Consider the following 19302-nt stretch of genomic DNA (forward strand, 5'->3'; position numbering starts at 1 on the left):
ATATTTATGTAAACTAAATATATGTATGTTCAGTTCGAAAGCGTAGGTCAGATATTCTATTGGGTTTGCCATAAATATACGTTGCCGTGATGCAGTAATTACTGTGCGTATAGTGAAAAATCGTTACGTTTTTCTAGTAAGGCCTGTTCTACAATGCAACGGTAACAGAACAGACGGGACCGAAAACGAAAACGGATCGTTGTTCCGTTCCGTCCGTATTTTTCTCTTTCTACAATTACACAGACCCGTAAGAAAAACAGCCAGTAAATAGCAAGCGTGACGTCACATAAAACTAAGAGTATCAAATTAATTAATTTCTAAATCCTTGTATTATATGTACGGTAGTATATCTGGAAATATAGAAATAGCCATTTGGAAAGGAATTCCGATATAATGGAAGGCATAACTATCCTCGCCTTACGTTTAAACATTTCCTTTTAAAGTTTTTCTCCATCTTGTCATATATATAGTAAATATTTTAACCATGAAAATCAGCAGTTCGTTAAAATTCGTCACGAAGAAAAACACGCAAAGAATACAAACACTTGTTTCCATTTTGTTTCTGTCAAATAAAAATATATTAATTTAACAAAAATAAATCAATTTTCAGTTGTAGGAATGAAAACACAAACGTAGCTTGAGAAAAGCAGTGAAAAAATAACGTGCTCATATTGGTCGAACGGAGCAACATAAACGGAAGAGCTCAGCATTGCTGAACTGGTCCATGCGGGTCCGTCTCCGTCTGCGTGCTCTTGTAGAAGCTCTGTTCCGTGGGATTCGTCTCCGTATCTGTGTCATTGTAGAATGGGCCTAAGATGTCTTAATAGTTCTGTTACAACAATGGGGTGAAGGAAACAATCGTACTGTCCCAAGAAGAAAACGTATGCTCAGAAGTCGAAACTTGAGAGTGCAGCTATCGTGCATAGTGATCCTGTAAAAGCAATAACGCTAAAATTTATTTTTATTTTATGGCCGTACTAATATAAATAAAATCCTGCCAGTCAGTCAGAAGTGATAAAGGCAAAGAATGTGTCGCAAAAGCATTACGGTCGTACAATTAGTATATCTAACTATTATTAAACATACGTTAGAAAATAGCGAATATGTTGCGGACATGTAGACATGTTATAGCTTTTTAGAAAATGTTTTAATGATAGCATTTTAACAGTGCAATATTTTTCAATGCATGTTATACATATTGTACTTACATTAAATAATATTTCCTTTAGTTTATTGTAAAATTCTTATGATGTTAATTTGATTAGGCTTTTATAAATTTACTTTAATTGGTGCATTTAATTCAGTTATAGTACTAACACCTGAAGAATATTTGGTGGTTCTGCAATTGACAAATCAGCCTCCATCCAAGGTAATCTGGGTTCGACTTGCGGTGGGGTGGACATCGGAATTTCCAACAAGAGATAGTGGCGTACATTGCCGGTGGTCGGTAGTTTTAATCGAGATACTCCCACGTCTGCCACCCTTATGATCCACCATTGTTAAATTCCCACCCCGTTTTATCTTTATTGGCGCTGATTATGTCGATTAAGTAGGTACTATAAACCTCACATTTACTAATGTATGCTTTAAAAATAAAGGACTTCATTGTTGTGTACTTCTATGCCATGTTTTTGTTAACATACAGCTCAGAATTATAAGAACAACTACTGAAAACTTCCTAGAATATCAGTGCAATGTGACTTACTTTCCAGTGTTAGAAAAACTGCCTCTGGACTGAATTTTAATTTGATTTATAACAACTAACCTTTAGCTATATTTATCTTTTTTGTCTATATTTAATTTTTTTCAGGCAGTTTTAATAGGCCAGGCTATTGGTAAGCTGCTGTTTATTGGTGTCCGAAAACAAATACTGCTGTATAAGTGAGTAAGCAGCCAAGAACAGATTTAGATTTTTTTGGGCGGGGGGGGGGGACCACGATTTGGACCTAGTATATCTATGTATAACTGTATAAGTCTTGTGCATATTTTACCCTTCTAGGAGTGAACTTGCACTCAAAAAGAGTTCGGTTTTCATCCCCGGTTCGGTCATATTAATTTCGGTTTTCCATTATTTCTCTATATCACTCCAGGCGCATAATGGGACGGTTCCTTAACAAATGCCATGCTTGATGATTCCTCCCAGCAGTCTCTGTCTGATGTGTAAGGTGTGTGCGCAATCATCTCGTCGCGGAGACGTAAAACTGTAGGAAATATTTAAATGCTATAGAGCAATAACTTTTTAGATTAGAAATAGAGTGCGAAAATTACTCATAATAAGCACAGCTTTAAATTTGAATTTATTAGATTAAATAACAGTGATTAGGCCTAAATTACAAAAAGGTAGAAGGTTAAAATGATGTGTGCTTTTAAAATTTGCAGTTAAATAGATACTAAACCAAATATTTGTCGGCAAAGGTATGAATGCATTTTGCTGTAATATTTCAAATTTTTATTACCTCTTGGAACAAAATGTTTTAAAATAGCGTGAGAAAAACAATCAATTGTGCGACATGAAGTCAAGCAAAATCTGAACTTACAATACAGCATGAATCGTAATTTAGTTTCTGTAGGTGTTGTATATTTAACATACTTACATGTAAATCACATATTTTATAAATATTCCGTGAAAGTTGAAAAAAAAATTTCCTCGAAGAACTGCCTTAAGTAAAAAAAAAAACAACTTAAAAATTGAATATGACTTGTCCCGAACCAAAATTAAAAATGACCACAACAATTAAGTATGTTGCTAATTGAAGTCAACCAAACACTAAAAAAAATTAGCTCAATTAAATTTATTTAACATAACCAAATACTTAAAACTAATTTACATTATTTTTATGTTGAAAATTAAACATAAAACTTTTGAAATCAATAATTTTGGTAAACTGCTTGAAATACTACAGTGACAACTAAGTCATTCAGCATAATGAGAGGAGTGCAAAAATAAGAATTTGAAGATATTTAAAAATATACAATGAAAATTTAAAAACAAAATTCTATTAAACATAGGTTAAAAAAAATATTTCAAAACATTGAATGTTGAAATATGTATCATTGTTTCCAATAAGGCACTATCATTTTTAAACAGTGGAAAAGAAATATTTGATGTAAACCATACACAAGTAAACATGGCTATAGCAAATATTGTAGTTCCTATTAAGATATTTGGCTATAGTTTCAGCCTTCGGAAAACTAAAAAAACAACTTCTAACAGCTAGATACATCGTAATTATTGCAACCAAACATTGCACAAACTTTCCCAGTCATTATAAATAACTCAAACAGGAGAAAACAAGGAAAAAACGTCCATTCAAAATTAGCAAAATAACATTGTCTCAAATGCGCTTACAACGTAGGTCCAGGCTAGGCCGCCAGAATGCGCTGCTGAATGTGTCGCCCGTTTTTTTGACGACTTTCCTATATTTTTCTTCTAAAATATTTGGTTGAACCATCCTCACACTACCATAAACCTGTTTAGGGACCTAAGTGTGGGGGAGGAGGTGGTACACGTCCCACATTGTAAACAAACAACGTCTACCATCAACTACTAAGTACTATAACTACTATTATAAACGTTCATTTAGTAGTGAGTCAACGATGTGTGGGATATTACAGACTATAGATGATAATACACACAGATTTACGCAATTACCGAATGCTGGTTGTGATCTGTCTTACCACTGGCGCTAAACTACTAAATTCTTCCACCCTTGGTAACGTAAAAAAAAATTGATTTTCATATTTGAATTATTATCACCTTGTAAACACCGCTCTTAAAGTGACAATAGATGGTTAATACCACTATGCAAGACTAATTTATATTCAAAGTCATCAACTACTGTCGCGTCATAAGCTTGGAACAGTTTACCGACATCAGATTAGTCATCCCATGGCTGAGGGGATGACACTGAAATTCCGCAAAATGTTTATTCAGATCTGTATAATTGTGGGTGTGAGTGTACATGAACGTAATAGAATTGTAATTTTTTATATTAGCACTAAGTCTGCCACTTAGGAGTGTTTTTGTGTATTTGTAACATTTATGTAATTGTATCGTTTGAGCATTGATTTTTAAATAACATATCAACAAAATGAAAGTGTATTTTAAATGTGTCCAGTGTAAGGAACGTTAGCATGCCCTCTGCGCTTTTAAAGACGTTCATAAATGAGATTGAATCACTGTAAAATCAGGTGTTGGAGTAGCGATATATATACACAAAATCATAAAAGTGACTGCCTTAGACTTTCTCATGCCAGGTAGGCATGAATACTTATCAGCAGAAGTACGCCATAAGCACAGGGATATTGCCGTTAGGGTCCTGTACAAGCCAAAAAATATATATGTATGTATATATGTACATACATATATATATATATTCCATATACTAATTAAACTGAAGACTGTTCACGGTAAATTTAACACTTCTGAGCACCTGGTTACTTTTTTCTCTCGATCAATTTGTATCCTTTCACTACTCATTTATGCTAAATATTTATATTTTTCTATTCAAGATAGTCTGTTTTTTCAACCCAACAAAAATTATATGTTCGAAACCTCCACGAAATATAATCTTGGTTGTTATTCAAATATAAGTTATTTTCAAAGTGTCAACTTTACCGTGAACGGCCTACCTTGAAAATGAACTAACAGTTGTACGCAGGAATCCTAAATATTGCGCAACGATTTAAGGTGGCCGCCTGACAGCTGGTATTTTTTTAATGTTCGAGGCGTGGGAAGGGCAGGACAGCTAAGAGCGATACAGTCACGCGCATCAAGGTCCTAACGCCTATATCCACCAGGCGGTCTTCTGACATGCAGCAACATTGTCGAAGACTCCCCTCTAAGGCAATTTCAGTGGGTATCCTATCATTTTATGACGAAATATTAAATATGAAGGTTTTTTGTACGTTCCTAAACCATTTTCAAGTCAGTGAAACTGTATTTTCAAACCTAAAATTGACTGTGAAAATAACCATTTTAGCCATTTTAAGTTTCCAAAAGAGGTTATTTATATAGAGGATTGTATAAGCAGGCAATGGTCTAGGAACACGTGTAACATATGTTAAGTGGTATTGGTAGCAAGTGCCGAGCACAAACGCGGTACACTTGTGTGATACGTGAACTGCTGAAGCTCTGCACAGTATTTATAGCGGCCGGTCTAAACGACCACCTTAAATAACTTCACGTAACTGGATATAATAACCCAAAGATAGCTATCATATGAATACCAGAAGAACCTCGTATTTTACAAAAAATTTCGAAAACGCAGCAATTATAAAAAAATAAAGAAATTATATTGTTATGGGTATATTTCAGCATATTGTCTATCGCACGTAATTTCATTCTGAATAATTTAATATTTTTTTTACTGATTGTATGCTCCTGTAACATGCATATTTAGTGTTTAACAAGCTGTTTTGACAAAAATATGCAAACTGTGCTTACAACTAATGTATACAGAATTAACGTTATTTATAATAAACATCAAACTGTGAATTTTTCACACTTGAACGCATTTAAGGGGCCCGCCTATTGCAACGCCCTTAAGTAGTTTCATTTGTATCCAGATAGTAAATTTTCTGAAATAGCACCCTAAACACCCCATTTTTGGCTATTTAGACGCGAAGTAAAGGTTTTTATATTGCGCCTGTTTTCTTGAAAGAAGTGTGGGTTTTTTCGTAGATAAACAGCATAAAGACACTTAACTAAATCTGTAAAAAAATTACTCTGACATGCTACAGTGCAGTTTAGGCACATGTAGGCGAGCTCCTTAGGGAAATGCCAGGTAGTTTTACAGTAGTTATAATTTTTTTAAAGAAAATATAGTAGGCTTATTGGTATTAAAGAATCTCTTATTATTTCTACACTATTATACAATTATGTATAGCCTATCTACATTATTTTATAACAATGAATCAAATAGTGTTTAAATTTATGCACCTAAAGAATTGTAAATATTGTTATGACAATAGCCTAAAATGGTATAATACTTTTTTTGCAGACAAGTGGTGCTCTATTTGCAAAAAGCGTACATTTTAAATAAATACTTTATGTGTAAATTACGATCTACAAACTACTACACTTATTGAGACAAATGTTTAAGACGCTCGTCCACTCATAGGTTACTTGTGTGAATGAGACACTAAATCTATATACCGTCCTTATCCACGGTGCCTCCAACTCTGAGTCGCCCTTCACGTACAAGCAATTGAACGAGCATGCAGCGTTTTCATTGTGCAGCGTGTACCTACGGGACTTTAAGCGGTAACCATATCATTTTTGTTATAACTACGTAATTCTGAATCGAATAATATATTAGTAACACATCCGCACTGCAAGAGTGGAGGTTAGCTACAGCATTAGCCTCCCACAAAATCGATCCGGGTCCAATTTACTTCCAGATTTTCAACGAAAGTTGGCAATTTTTTTTCGGGATCTCGTGTTTATCCTGCCCATAATTCCCGGCGCTACTTCATATTTAATTTATTTCCTCAAATCAACTCTAAGGAGCTGACATTTCAAAGGCCGCCTATTCTTCTTGAAACCCTTGTAAAAACGTCGCATTTTCGAAATAAAAAACATTAAACCTGACCTTGAATTGTAAAAAAAAAATTATTATTTAAAAAATATATTTTATTTCGATCAATGTTCCATTTGCCCTATAAAAAATAAGAAAGTGTATAATTTTTAGCTTCACAGTTGCAAGAGAGTGCGCTTATCTTACGAATACAGCATTTCAATGCCTGGCAGGTAGGCAACACGTTATGGTTTCGGCGTTATGGTCATATTAGAATTTCGGCGTTATGGTCACATTGAGGTTTCGGCGTTATGGTCATATAATGGTTTCGGCCTTATGGTCATATAATGGTTTCGGCGTTATGGTCATATTGTAGATTCGTTGGTGGAATTCGGCGTTATGGTATTTCGGCGTTTTTGTACATTTAAATTCTCTTTCAGTATATTTAGTGACTTTCTTCTGAGTTTGTTTTTGTGGCAGTACTGCAATGAAATTTTTCGGCGTTAATGTATTTCGGCGTTGTGGTCATTCGGCGTTGTGGTACACAGCAGTTTTCGGGTCGTCGGCGTTGTGGTCAATTTGGAATTCGGCGTTATGGTATTCGGCGTTATTGTACGTTCGGCGTTGTGGTATTTCGGCGTTGTGGTGCGTCCCCGAACGGAAGGTGATTAACGTAAATATGTTCTTAAGATCTAGGACTTACATGTAGCAACATAAACCCCGCATACATTCCCTTTCGTAAACATTAGGGGAAATACCAAACATATAAGTGTGCCAAATGAAACTTTATGATAGTGAGACTACCATGGAATATATTTTATGTGTAAAATGGTTTATATATTTATGAATATCGTTTAAGTATTTCCATTGAAAATACTGTAGGTTATGTTATGATTGTGCTGGTCGGAATTATGCGACGTGCTTCAGTACATGTAAAAGCGCGGGAGAAAGAAGGATATCCTCACTGTTTGAATTTGCACAAGAAAATGTATACATGTTCATTAAAAATGAAGCAGACGAAATAATTTGAATACACGAGGATAAAATTTAAATTTCTTCATAACATATACGTAATTTAAAGCTTTAAAAATGTTATAATATTTTTGTTATTTTAAATAACATACTTTACGTAATAATATCATTTTTATTGTAAATTTTAATAAGCTTAATAATTTTAAGGTTTGTTTTAGTAAGTAGTTATTTACAGACTGATTTCAGTCGTTTTAGCAAAAATAAAATGTACAAACTTATACGTAATATTATAATGTGTTTTTTAATGTTTCAGGTTAATATTTTAGTAATGATATACGTACAACGTGTGCGGTAACGATAATTACGTGAATATAATTAAATCATGTTAACACATAAATTGAGTCTCATATAGTGAAATGTGCTGTCACTGTCCCATGTGATGTCAGAAGGCAAATACAGTCCCAACGACTTGCTAGGAGCAGTCACATTTACACGTTGTAACCAAAACACGATGAAATAAAATTGGTTAAACTATACCTACTCTCTTAACTCACCGTGCTCATAATAACTACTCATAATTCCCAAAATAATGAGCACAAAGAAAAAAGGTCAATAGGAGAGAGACAAAAAACTTTAAGCATGACCCGAAAGTGGGCGCTTTTAATACAAGAGCAAAACCAAAACCATACCAATACAATACAATACATATACATACCAATACAAATATCTTCTTCTAGATGGTTAGCTCATATATTGCAATTACCTTCAGTTTGTTTCAACTTGAAGATCATAAAATAAAATAGCCATAAAAATGCTATACAAATTCTTAACGTTAAATTAATATAAAAAAAATAGAATTAACACAATCAACATTTATTACCTAGCAAACTGCGCACAGTTACTCCTAGAACTCGTTAACATGTTAAATAAAAGTTAAAACCAAAAAGTAAATGAAATTATAAATTTATGTAAACCTGCCAAATTTCTACAATTTTGTAATAATTTTTTTACTATGTCTCTTAAATTTTAAAAACAATTTTATCATTTATCGGTGTGGGCTTCAATTAGTTTTCTAGCCATGACCAGTAGAAACGCGACATTTTAAAAATATGTCTTAATCGTATTCCGCAGTTTGATGCAGCCGCAAACTTTAAACAGTTATTGCGGTTTATTCTCACACATAAAAATACATTCAAAGTCTCGTGCATCGTCCAAGCGGCCTCTTCACGTCGTGTCTCGCCAGAGCTCCGCGCGCCATGTCTCCTTACACCCGGCCACAGGCCACTTCCCTGTTCCGCTGCCTCGCAGCACACACCATCCACGTTGAAGTTCGTGCGCAGAGGAAAATAGTCCCTGTTTTAATTACTCAGCCACACACCACATCAGTATCTTGCAAGCTTAGTATATCCGTTTTATTAATAAAAGCTTAAAATACCTAACATTCATACAATAAAAATTACTTATAATTAAACTAAAATTATAAATTAACCTCTCAGAGCTTTTAGAATGTTCTAGCATGCTCGCGCTCGTTTAGCCAACCAGACTTAATCTTAAAACTAAATTTATGATATTAATATACTAAATTTCCAAACTAAATTTAAGAATTAGACCCTTAAATAAAATCAAACAGCTTCAAATACCTATACAATAATAAAATGTAACTTGAAAATAACCTGCGAAAATTTAACTACCTAAAGGGAATAAAATGTTTACCATTGTGGCACACGCCAAAGTTTTTCAATGTATTCATTTTCCGAGTTTTGCATCATAAGTGTATTTGCTACTTATTAAGATTTTATTTGTTTTTAATGCAAATGTTCCGTTTTATGGCCAAATTAAGATTTAAATCCTGCCCCTCAGCCTATTACTGACAATATTTTTGGTACAATTTCGGCTAAAATGTATAAAGTTCACATAAGAAATATTTTTCTGGAAGAGCTTAAGTTTGACGGGTGGTGTATGTCAAGGAAACTTATGGTTGCAGTAATTTTTATGTAGCCTTTACATTAATTGACATTAATTTCCATGCAAAGTTAATTTTGTGCAATATTGCTTGCTCCCAGCTTCTTGCTGCCTGACAAATTGAAGGCAGAGAGAGTGTCGTTAAATTTTATAATATTTTCATAAAAACACAGTGCTTAAACTTTTACACGAAATGTTTTGCAGTATAACTAGTAAAACCTTTAGATTTTTAATTTAAATATTTTTTTCATTTTAAGACAAATAGTGGTATCAGCGCATTTTAAATCCAAAGGCCACGCCAAATATGTCTAAATATTTTTTTAATTAGTGCTGATGTTATTCAACTGTGAATTAAGATTTTTATAATGTATCAGTGGTTTTAATGTTCTATGAGTAATGATGAACACACGCTATTTGTTGTGTAAATGTTTCATGAACATTGATGCAAACTGTCATATTTCATCTCTCGCATTCTAAAAAATTAAGACATCTACAATCAGTGAAAAAAATACTTTTGTATTTAATTTGTCAAGAAATGAATGTACAAAAGTAAAATATTTACTTTGGTGTTTATATCATGGACAAGGGATTACAGTCAAGAACTAAAATCCGTATGGTCCCCAATTCCTAGATGCAGGTGCAGGTGTGAGTAGGAATTTCGCCATTGCCACGTCAACGCGATGCACTAGGATGCATTTGACTCTGACTGCATTTGAATTTTTTCGCCGCAGAGCTAACGAACCCCTCGGCGCAAAACTTAGACTTTAGTTACGTAACGTCGATCCTAAGGCTAGTGTCAGCTTCTACAAAGCAATCTACCATAACTGTGCAAGGCTCATGTGCTCTCAGACCTCTACGACATACATTGCTTTATCTTGAGACGTTCGTGATGTTTCATGAGATCATAGCACGTTTTCCTTGTACGTGTATGTGTGTGTATGTTTACATTCTTACGTGTCGTACACGTACACGAGCGTAGCGTAGGTCAAGACACTGAACATGACGTGAACAGCTTCGCTGTTACGATCGGTCGTCATGCCGGCGGTCAGCGATGATAGTCACGTCAGGCATGCCCCTGCTTGAGACAGCAGGTGTGAACATGTCTGATCCGTTTTCCGTATGCTGCAATGTGCCGCAATACTTAAGACCATGGTGTAATAATGCATGAACATGATAGTCTGTGGCCATAGCAACCAAACTATTCCGAAAACCTTATCTTGGGTTTTACAAGAACTACGCGGGCTAATTGCTTCATGATTTCGTAAATCCCGTCACATTTACCTAATAAGGTAAATGTACGAGTCCCGTTTCGGAATGAGGATAACCATAAAAGGTATATGTATCGTTAGGTATTAATGTTTGTGGTTAACCGCAAACCACAAACCGCGCTGATATCGTTGGGCTTTTCGTGAATTTCAGTGAGTTTGCGTCATGTAGTTACAAACTGTCGCTGGGCGGCAAAACTTTCAGGCTGCATTTAGAAAGTTGAACAACTCGTTGCAAGCTCAACTTTTCATACGCGTTGCGACGTGTTCTCTGACGGGCTCGAGCCGCTGGTGATAAGCCTGAGCAGAATACATGGTTTTTTCTTCAAAGATAGCACAGTCGCCGCGACTCGTTCTATTGTGTTACCACGAGCTCCATGCGGCGTTGGAGAGTCACGTGCGTCGCGGTCTTATCGGTTGCTCGATGGTGCGGCCAAGATACCGAGCACCTGGTTGGCGTGCACGTTAATCTTGTACGGAGTTGGAAAATGTTAGCATCTCAAGACGTATACACTTTGTGCTCTTAGAGTATTGACCACATTAGGTACAAACTTTACTCCAGTTTGAAAACGAACCGCATGACAACATTTATTGAATTATGTCACAAACATGTCGACATCTATGGTGATGACATCAGGATCAATATATTGAAATAGTTGCACATTATTGCAATATTATTACCATTGTTTCTAATGGGTGACGAATCGATATTAACCGCGCGATTGCCGTTTAACCATTATTGATTCAGATATTTCAACATTATTGCCTAATTATTTTTCCTTGATTTGCGTCATGTCTGAATAATTCCATTGTTCCTTGTATGGCAATTCCCTTATCAGTTTTCGACCTATATAACGGCCCTGTATCCCTCATGATATTCATAAGTTCATCGACAGCCACTGCGTAAACAAGTGCTTCCAGATCAAGACTGTGACCAAGCTCCTCCAAAGCAAAGACCCGAACATCAACGTCCGCTCTCTGCTGTAAGTATCCAATATTTAAATTGATTACTCTCTGCATTTTTATACTTGTCCTGCGCATTCCTTTCAGGGATGGAGCACCTCTTTAATGACTGAATTTCATATTTTGTTTCCATTTGCAGCTGCTGAATCGTGACTCCTGAATAAGACTCTACAAGATGCAAAATCTCATGCTGCTCTGTATGGCTATGTTCCTGGCGGCGGATGCGAGGCCAGAACCCGGGACGAAGTTGCCCTGCAATCCAAGACAAGTGAGTATATCATTTCTGCAAACTGCATCCGTCTGAGTGTCTTGTTACTGTTGCAACTTCTGAGCAAAGAGTTTGTCGTCTGCCCCAACCCTGCAGAGCGTCTTCTAAAAGCTTTAACGAAATTAATGTTGATTTTTCTATTTTCAGTACACCGATCCCACGAGGTCCCGCTCAAAAGAGGAACCACCGGAAGCACACCAAAAGGTTGTCAAGATTCCAGGGATCCTGTCGACCCGAATAGGATTCCTTGACGGCCCAGATCTGAATCAACGTTGGCCCTTTGAATATAAAGTTGTTGTGCCTGACTGTGCTTAAGATTTTTGTTATGTATTCACGCTGTAAACAACCGAGTAGTTGATAAGTTTGCTTATTGTAATGCTTCTTTTTCTTCACTTTTTAAAATAAAGATTATTGCGCAATATTTCTTGGTATCATTGACGTAGAATAAGCTGACGCAACGTCCAGTAGGTATCCCAACTCACCTGTATACCTGGCTGAGCTTAGGTCACGATCGGTCTGCTAGGCTGAATGGAATGTGCATCGGACCGACGTGCAGATGTAGGCTTCACGCTGCAACTCGTGCAACGCGGTTACCCTAGGACTTAAGATCGTTTCAAGATAGAGCTTTGTCTCCTGATTTCAACATGCACTGATGACTGCATTGGTGAGCTCGATGGTACAGCCGCAAGACTATCTTGTACGGAGCTCAAAAAGTTAGTATGTTAAAACGTATGCACGTAGTCTTCGATTATTAACAAGATTAGGTACAAACTACTCCAGTTTAAAAACAAACGGTATGATAACATTCATTCGATTAGGTATACCTATGCCAAAATTCCATTTATGGCCGGCGTGTACAGGAAATCCATTCAATTTAGGCATAACAGTTGACGCAGTAACATGATCGCAATATGACTAAATGTTATTATCGCTTATTCACCTACATTTTTTTCCTGGATTGTTACCTCATTATTATAGCATTTACGTTATCGGTTTTTATTTTTCCTATTATTATCCGGGCATTGTTATCGCCACCAGTATATAGAGTCCCTAAATCCGTTATGAAATTCATAAGCTCATGTGCAACCACTACCTGAACAAGTTTGTCCAGAGCAACACTCCCAGACTCTGCAAAATGCACAGGATACGAAGAAGTGAGTATGTCATTCCTATACAAACGCATATCAACGATCCGTTGCAACTCAAAGAGTTTGTCGCGCCAATCCTTCAGAACTTTTTGTAAACTTCAACGAAATTAATGTTAAACTGTCCATGTTCAGGTCACCGATCTCACCAGGTGCCGTTGCACGAAAGCATGGGATACGGACAAACTACCGCAAGCACACTCCCACGTCGTCAAGAGATCGAGCAGGGTGATAAAGACCTGAATTGGATTCCTCAGTGGTTCAAACTCAAATCAATCCTCATTCTCATGAGTCTGATGCTGTTTGAGGCGTTCGTTTCATCTAGTGTTCAAATTACGTGGATTATAACTTTACTTCATAGTGTAGTGATCTTGTTTTACTTGTTGAAAATAGAAATTAATATCCAATACTTCTTGGTATCATTGATGTAGAATAAGTTGACGCGACACCGCGTCTAGTAGGTAATCCCAACTCACGTATATGCCTGAGCGAGCTTAGGTCACGATCGGTCCGCTAGGCTGCATGTGCATGGAATGTGCATCGGACCGACGTGCAGATACGCTGCAATTTGTGCAAGGCAATTACTGCACTCTTATCGGTCGAGGTTTTACATCGTTGCATGATAGAGCGTAGCCTTCTGCGTCCGAAAATACCACCCCCCGCTACCCCCGAGCCTTAACTTGGGAGTTATAGCCCGTAAGTTCCAGTACAACGGACTGTATATGAAACTTACAAAGGATCTCTTTATACGTCAAGAATTATTGAATTAACTAAACGCTAGCACAATGATCAACGCATACTGCGTTTTATATATATTAAACAAATTTATTTTATGTTTATCAATTGTAGTAGTCTTATGGCGTATTCAAATTTAAAACTTTCATTTTGTGCTGAAACAATGCAAATGTTAATATTTACAATACTATGTCGTGTTGACTATTATGATTACTTAACATTAAATGCAATTATAAAAAAAAATTGGTTGTCTGTAAAGTCGGTTTACGGACGATAGTTTCACGTGACAACGTCATAACAAAACATTGATGAAATGATTGATCCAGAAGAAAAGGAAATATCATATTCGGCCTGAGACTGAGCCGTAATAGGTTTTTGCAACCAAACCATTTAGGCATTAAAAATATTATATTCTTTGAGGAAGAATTTTTTTAATTTTTTCTATCTTTTGTATGATAAAATCTACCTCTGCATACTTTTATAAATAAAATTGAATCATTTTTATTGAATTATCACTATTTTGTATGGATAAAAAGGAGTGAAATGAAATGTACAATTTAATTAATAAATTTACTTTTATTTGCATTCATTATTCAAATATATTTAATACTTTTGAAATGTTACGTGCGCCGTATTTATATTTACAAGTTCTAAAACATTTCGCATGTGCCTGGATTCGAACTGACAACCTTACAATAAGAAAATAGCACCGCTGACAGCTCAGCCACGAGGCCATATTTAGTAAGTATTAGTTTCAGATAATATATATACCTTTATAAAAATTTTGTTCACCGTAGGGGAATAATATTATTTCGTTTTAATAACTCGATTTTATAACAAATACGCATCCCAAATACACCAAACTTATTTATAAGGTGTTACAACATTGTGCAAAAGATCCCGGTTGTAATTTGAATGATTATGTGTAACTGTAAAACACCATTGTTGGTTCAAAACGTATTTGAATATTCAACAATACTTTTAAATAACCGTACCGATTGTGCTGAAAATCGGTGGACGATCGTTAAATTACATAATATTAATAATTCAAACGACGAAAATATGATTGAAAAGTCAAATCGATGGTCGTTCCAATCGAGTGGAAAAGAGATGCCACGCATGCGTACAATGAGCAAACAGGAACATCCGTAGTGGAACATCCGTAGTGGGACACTTTTTCGTGCGTGCAGCCGGCGTTCATCGATTTATTAGACGTTGTCACGTCAAAAATATCACCTTTATTTATTCTATCATTTCACCCATGGACTTGTTTGTATCATTATTAATATTAATAATTAATACTAATAACTAAGGATTTTTACAACACAATTGTGGAGGAATTTCAGGAACGAAATATAAAACCGTTGGTTTTTTGTGCTCGATATAATATATTTCAATATGGAATATTTCACATTTTCTGCTTTGGTGGATCTGGATATACTACACTAAATATTAATTTAAATCAATTCTCATCCACTTTCCACCCGCTTAGAATTTAAAAATCTCTTCCACTCCTCATAAAACATCAAGCATGTTTTGTTTTTAAATAAAACTGTAAAAGACAAGCTTGTCATTACAATTAAATAAATTTATTGATATAATCTGCTTTAATATAAAAAACGATCCTCCCTTTTACTCTGGTAATTGTTGTAATTCCAGTAGGGCCATTGATAAATGTTTACTAAGCAAGACCAAAAACTGTACACTATTTTTGTCCGCCATTTCTGTAAATAAAATGTCGCAATTTTTTCATATACAAATATGTGTACATCATTATTAACCAACAATAAAAAAAACCAATGAGGGTGTTAAAGTGTCTTCGTCCATATTTAGCCTTAACTTAGTGAAGCGGTTAAAGACCAACTATCGAACTCGCATTTGGAGATGACCCGGGATCTGATCAAGTCGCCTGGTCTCGGCTCTGCAGTGTCCCGCGTCCACTCTCCACCATTGGCCTCCCCGATTTCCCTCACTGCCTTGCCTGCATGACGTGGAAAATATATATAGATATATTTTAGTCTGCAATAAAACGCGATTAATGTTATTTTTTGTTGGGCGCATTGACTCCTAGGGCATTGCGTGCTTATAGGCCTACTTATCTAGTGCGAAGTACGGTGAAAGGTCTGTAGTCCAGCATTCCAAGGTTCGGCACATTCTGTCATACGGCAGCATTCGAGCCGCTGGCGTAAACATTGTTTTCTAAACGGTCCTGGCTGGTGACTGCAGACCGCTAGCTGTGGTCGGGCAGCGAGGCTCCTGAAGACCCGCAGGGCGCCGCGCGGTCCGACTATATCAGGGGGACTTCATTACACGTGGCCTCCCCCCTCCCCCGCCCCGGTGAATTATCGGAGCGATATAATATGTGTTGTCGTGATTGGGCGGCGCCGCGGGACCCTGATTGGTGGCCGGCGGCGAGGGGATTGCGGCGGTTGTGGAGGAGGGGTGGAGGGGTGGAGGGGTGACGAGTCTGCGTCGACCATTGTCTTCTGCGGGTGCGCTACGGTACACTGACCCCGAGTCGGATACCAAATAACCCGCGGTTTTGTTGTTGTTGTAAATAAAATAAAAAAAATAACGTTGTCACAAATTTAAAATTCTTGCGAAAATTGTGGTTTTATTGTTTTAATTTTTTTTTTGGAGAATGTTTTTGGCTCGTCTAGGTGAAAGTAACTTCATTAACTTTTGAGATGCTGTGAAGTCGTGGGGATGTGTCAGGAGCGGGACTGATCGGGGGTCAATGACCGCGGCGGTGGGCGGGGGACGACACCTCGAGCTGGCCGCGGTCCCGTTACCCTCGTGCCTCGTGCCTCGTGCCTCGTGCCTCGTGCCTCGTGCCTCGTGCCTCGTGCCTCGTGCCTCGTGCCTCGTGCCTCGTGCCTCGTGCCTCGTGCCTCGTGCCCGGGGGGGGGGGGGGGGGGGGGCTCGCTAACGGGGCCAGGGGTCGCCGACCCTGGTGGCCACGAGGCTTTGTCCTGTCGTCAGCGGGGCTGCCCGGTGGTCAGTACCTTGCCACCCTCCCGGACACGCCTGAAGAGGCACAAACCTCCAGAAATGTGTACAGTGTTAGAGTCGACTATGCTTAATAACATACCTAACCGCCGTACACCTTGTGCGTCACACCGAAAACATCAGTCAAGTCCGTTACGACAGCTCTTACAGCCATCCGTTCAAATTCGTCCCATAAACGCTTTTTCTACTTCAGATATCGATATAGACTTTAAAATAATACAGAAACGTTTTTCTACAAACCCATGAAAAAAATATTTCATATTTGAATACTGAAGATGTAATAAATATCGATAAAAAATATAATTTCTTTCAACATCAGTTCTGGAAATAAAATTATGATTTACATACAACTGAAGGGCCCAACGTGATAATCTTCTCCGGAAATGTTTTTGCCTATTCCATAAGCTTCAAGGCGGTATAATTATAAAGAAACTTGCGGAGTTAGCTTCTGGCTTGTAGCCGCGTCGAAAGCGGCTTCAAGCCAGAAGCCAGGCAACTTCAGACAATGGCCGCGAAAGCCTGCGATCCTTACTCGCGCAAGTAGTTGGGTCGCCGGAGCGGCCCAGCGCCGGAGTGTGTGTCGCGTGGCGGTGCTCGGGTCTCGCTAGCCGCGCTGCGGGCCTTACATGGCCTAGTTCACCAGTTACTGCACTTGTTTTGTTTAGGAGATGCTGCAGATTTGTTGAGTTTATTCAATTTGGTATATTTGAGTTGTGTTATCTTTAAAAGATTTGTGCAATGGGAATGCATGACTTGATGTAAGTTTTTGGACATACGCCATTGCTAAGAACTTTTTTTGTTGAAGAAAAACTAAAAACATAAATAAATAAATAAAAATACCCAAAAAAAAGACAAAAAACACACAAAATTAAGCAAACAATTGCTGTTGTCAACAAGAATATGAACACTACAAAATATTCCGTAACAGGAATATGGTCAACAAACAAAGAAAACAAAGAAAAATGTACTAAGAGAACGAAAAAAAAACACAAATGATGACAACACAAAAATATTGAACCCAAAATAATTCAGCACAACAGTTGAAACGAAACAAAAACACAACAAAACGAAAAGACAAACGAACACAATAGTTTTACCAAAACAGAAACAACTGTTGTGCTGAATTATTTTGGGATCAATATTTTTGGGGGTTTTTTCGTTCTCTTAGTACATTTTTCTTTGTTTTCTTTGTTTGTTGACCATATTCCTGTTACGGAATATTTTGTGGTGTTCATATTCTTGTTGACAACAGCAATTGTTTGCTTAATTTTGTGTGTTTTTTGTCTTTTTTTTTTGGGTATTTTTATTTATTTATTTTAGTTTTTAGTTTTTCTTCAACAGAAAAAGTTCTTAGCAATGGCGTATGTCCAAAAACTTACATCAAGTCATATTTTAGTTGTATAGGTAATTCATGTAAGACAATATTTTAATCACATTTCTCTTGAGAAGTATTTTTGATTTGACTCAATAAAGTTGCAATAAACTTGTCAACAGGAATATCCTAAAATCCGAGGTAAATAATTAACATATAAATATATAATAAATTCAGATAAACTTTCTTTCTCGTAAGTAAAGCACGATATAAGATTTAATTTTTAATTTAGCTGGTATATGTTTAGAATGGGGAAACGGAATTACTTATACGGTTTAAAGTCATATAAGCTAGGGATAGAACATGACGTCACAATTCGGATTAAGCATGATTTCATAAAATAATATTTTTTCAGTATGTATGTAAATTATAAAGAAAAAATTGCTCCACTTAAGATTTAAAAAAACATTATTTGAAAAACTAATTACTTAAATTAATACACATTTAAATCAATAAAATGTATAGTATGAAAGTTACTGACTCATACAATCACTTTCGTAACGTAGGAAGTCTATAAGTCTCTTTGTGATTTACCCAGGCTACGTGATCTAATATGTAGAAAACAAAACACAAAGTGTTCTCATGGATGTATGTTATCTCTAATCATTATGAAACATTTTTATTCTGATGTTATGTGATTAAAATCCAACACGCTTTTCCGTATACTTAAAGCACTAAATGAGAGCAATTTATTAGTGATTTTAGACCAACCCAACGACTGTACCACGGCGCCCAGTGCATTGCTCACTGCGTCACCCCGACCCTGTGGTGAGCTACTCGATTATATTAGACTCTTCACAGGTGTAGCAATTTAAAGCTAAGAAATATGCAACAACATTTTTTCAGTGATTTTTACGTCGGGCCATTCATGTTGATTTAATTTTGATTTTGATTTCCGTAAATTCAAAATGTATTATTTTAGAAATAAATTGAATCACGTTGTCTAAAAATGGCAACATGTTTAAAGTTTAATACTTTTCTGACTTTAACCTTGTAGAATATTTTTTTTCTAGATTATTTTGGTGTCCATACTGAGAGTTTACTATACAAATTGCATTAACGAAATGAATATTTGTATTGTTGCAAAAGAAAT

The 19302-nt window shown here is 36.4% G+C and overlaps 1 protein-coding gene and 1 long non-coding RNA gene across 2 annotated transcripts in view; both read left to right on the plus strand.

Moving 5' to 3' along the window:
- LOC134546355 (transcription factor collier) overlaps nt 1–19302 on the plus strand; it is a 497510-nt gene that overhangs the window by 37046 nt on the left and 441162 nt on the right. The gene's annotated exons all lie outside the window — the stretch shown is intronic.
- LOC134529884 (uncharacterized) lies at nt 11477–12549 on the plus strand. Its single transcript, XR_010074734.1, has 3 exons — nt 11477–11700; nt 11820–11948; nt 12096–12549. It is a non-coding gene; the product is annotated as an uncharacterized LOC134529884 (long non-coding RNA).

The sequence above is a fragment of the Bacillus rossius genome, chromosome 1 (assembly GCF_032445375.1).
Source record: "Bacillus rossius redtenbacheri isolate Brsri chromosome 1, Brsri_v3, whole genome shotgun sequence".
NCBI lineage: Eukaryota > Metazoa > Arthropoda > Insecta > Phasmatodea > Bacillidae > Bacillus > Bacillus rossius.